Source organism: Apium graveolens, chromosome 3 (assembly GCF_009905375.1).
Source record: "Apium graveolens cultivar Ventura chromosome 3, ASM990537v1, whole genome shotgun sequence".
Lineage (NCBI taxonomy): Eukaryota > Viridiplantae > Streptophyta > Magnoliopsida > Apiales > Apiaceae > Apium > Apium graveolens.
In genome coordinates, this window is record NC_133649.1 from 119,891,695 (window position 1) to 119,895,291 (window position 3,597).

The following is a 3,597-nucleotide window of genomic DNA, read 5'->3' on the forward strand; positions in this document are numbered from 1 at the left end:
TTTAGTAGTCATAATAGTTGGCATAATTCTTAGTTATAAATAACCTCAATTTGTTATCGTCTTAGCATTGAATAATAACCATACATTGTTACTTAAGTGTGTGAATTAATTAGTTAACCAATACAGTCTCTACGGGAACGAACTAGAAAAGATTCTATACTACTTGCGAACTCGTATACTTGTGTGTAATATTAGCGCGTGTTTAGCGACTAACACCCATAAGGCTCCACCTGATGCTGCATCGAGCATGGGTCTAGACTATGCTCCCAAGCTATTATAAAAGTAGGTTATAATAATCCAGTCAGGCATCCCATGATGAGGACACTTTCTAGGTATCTCCTCATAAAGATCCCTAGCTTCACACAAAGACTCTCCTGATTGCTGCGCAAATTGAGTAAGAGCACTCCTGATTACAGCAGTCTTCGCCAAAGGAAATAATTTATTAAGAAACTTTTGAGCAAGATCTTCCCATTTAGTAATAGAGCCTGGAGGTAGAGAATGCAACCAACACTTAGCTTTATCCCTCAGAGAGAATGGGAAAAGCCTTAGCTTTATAGCATCTTCAGGCACATTGTTGAATTTGAAAGTGTCGCAGATCTCGAGGAAATCTCTAATATTCATGTTAGGATCTTCCGTAGGAGAACCCCCAAACTGAACCGAGTTTTGCACCATCTGAATCATGCTAGCTTTGATCTCAAAAGTATTAGCCGCGATGGTTGGTCTGAAAATGCTAGACTGAATATCATTGATCTTAGGTTGAGAGTAATCCATCAAAGCCTTCATATTCGCTTCTGGTTCTCTCATTGCAATAAGAGCTTCTTCTTTAACTTTCTCCTCAACAAGAACTTCTTCCACTACTTCCTCCGCTTTATCCAGTGTTCTCTTTCGAGATCGAGAACGCGTTAGCATACACGATCTCTAGAGTACCTGAAAAAGCAATAAATAAACAAGTAAGTAAAATATCCGAGTCAGTGAACTTTAACGACCACTGATGTCAAGCACATAAACTACAAGTAAACCATGAGTCTCCGAAAGCGACGCCAAAAATGCACTAATATTACACACAAGTATACGTGTTCGCAAGTAATATAGAATTATTTCTAGTTCGTTCCCATAGAGACTCGTTATGTTAAGTTCAATTTATGCACTTATGCAACAATGATATGGTTATTATTCAATGCTAAGATGATAACAAGTTGAGATTATTCATAACTAAAGAATTATACTAACTAAAAATTAACTAAGACAATTAAGGTTGATTTACTTATATAACACAAACATGGGATTCTAACTTTATTAAATACTTCATTCAATAGCCTTTATGTTCTTAACCTTAGCATGCAATAGTGATGACACTAATCAGATAACACAAAACTAGTAAACGCCAACTTTTGTTGCACGAATACCATACTACTAGACATCCACAAAAGAGATAGAAGCTGAATAGACACCAATTATATTGAGACCCTATATGTCTATAGAATTTGACAACATAACGGTTTAATGCGCAAGTTATCTATTATAATTACATAGGGCAACTAAGATGGTTAAAATTACCTACGAATCATGCATATCAAATACACGAACCTATGCTAGCATGGCAAGTTCTAAACCCATATATTCACTTTCGCTTAAATATAGATTAACACACTATCTTATAAGTTTGCGACGCGCATAAGACAAATAAGCACAACCAATACTAGGATATCATACAATCACCACACACTAAGATATAGAAACAAATTAACTATTGAAATCCATAAGTAAATCCGTTAGAACCCCACGATAACGATTAGCCCATAACCGAACTCATCATCACCGTGGGTTCCGGTGAAAGCATGGTATAATAAACATAGTCTTTATAAATTGAATAATAATCAAAGCACGTTAAACAAGAGTAATAGGTTCAATAAATAAGAAAACTAGCATCCAAGATTATAACTCGATTAAAGAATGACAAGTATAAACAAGCTTTTCTTCTCTTTTGTTGTATTTGTGCTCTTAGGTCTTCTCGTCGTCTTCTCCTTAGTCTTTGTTATGAAAAACGTCTTTAAGATTTCTTTATATACTAGCCCAATCAGCATGGAAGTCCTGAAAATTAATCTTCTACTCAAAACAAGATTCTTCAATTTTGGCCTGGCGCACTGTCCTCTGGCAAATCTGGCGCGGCCACGCGCTATCACAGTGCGGGCACGCTGACCTTCTAGAGAAAATGAATTGCTTTGTTTTATTTACTGGTTTTTTTTGGCGATCAACACACGAACATCCAAGACACCTTTGTGGCGCCCTCCAAACCCGGGTCAGAAGTTTGGGGTCCACACACACACCTTATTTATAACCTGCTTATAATAATAATAAAGATAATAATAATATGCAGTGACCCTACTTACCAACTACACGGACCGCAACAGGTTAAAGTATGCACACAAGCCAATCACACACTTATATTACAAACCGTCCAAATCCCAACTATTCAAACTTAGAACTGAGTATTAAGCATTATTACAAACTTTTACAAACTTAAATTATCTCAAAAGATGCCTACTAGCTTAACTCGATTAACCTGAACCCCTAGCTCTCGTGCTGGACTGGGGATCCTCGCTACCAACTGGTTCCTTCTTAACTGGAAAAGAACATAAACAATATCGCACAAATGAGCTAACTAGCTCAGCAAGTCACCATGACAAAACTGAGAATAATGATCATCAAGTGAAAAGGTTATGATATCAAGTGAACAATGAAGTATAATTTAGAATTGGATATTATATTTTCATTTTAAAAACCAAGGTTAGGCTGCTGATCAGTCATGCACTAACCCCGAGCAAAGCACACAACACTGCTCTAACTATTGAATCCAAGGCACACATTGGCCTAACTTGACCATTAATATGGTCTAACCACGAATCTGGTCCACAATTTTATAAAAATAATCAAATTCTATAATAACTGAATAAACAATGTAAGCAATAAACAGAATCATAAATAATATTGAATGTTCGATAAGGAAATGGTTTCAATTTTTACAAGGGATCAGTATGGCAATTTCAAAGCTTGACTGTTAGGTAATGAAAGAATTGGATAACAAAGGAATCAATGTTTCAGGGTTACCAGGAACTAGCCTTTCAATGCATAAGGTACAATGGTTTAAGTTTGTAAGTAATTCGATTCAGTGTTTGGTATTTAGTTTGTATGTATTTGTGGGGTAGTATCGTATATTTTTGGTTCGTATTTGGGTGTACAACAATCAATGGTTTAGAAAGAATAAGGTTTGCGGCTCAAGATCAATAACTGGAATCAGGATTTTGGGTTCAGTGCTTCAAAGCACTTGCAATATAAAACAGGACTATCAACCAACTGTAATATATCTCAAGAAAGTTCAGAACACTTGCCTGGTACTAGCTTGCTATACTGCACTAACTTCCAATCACAACCGTCTACTCCTCGACTATCTGTTTCCCTTTCATACGCCTTGCCTCTTCTGCTCACATATCATAAGCATCTATCAATATTCAACTCATACGATTCTATTCGACATACACTTCTATCTACCCTTCGTTTTACCCAAATCGGATTAACGGATTGAAAGTTACGCTAATA

At 36.3% G+C, this 3,597-nt stretch overlaps 1 non-coding gene across 1 annotated transcript; it reads left to right on the forward strand.

Annotated features, from left to right (window-relative positions):
* Nucleotides 1-307: 307 nt before the first annotated feature.
* On the forward strand, nucleotides 308-414 carry LOC141715751 (small nucleolar RNA R71). The gene has a single exon (XR_012572502.1). It is a non-coding gene; the product is annotated as a small nucleolar RNA R71 (small nucleolar RNA).
* The last annotated feature ends 3,183 nt before the right edge of the window (nucleotides 415-3,597 follow it).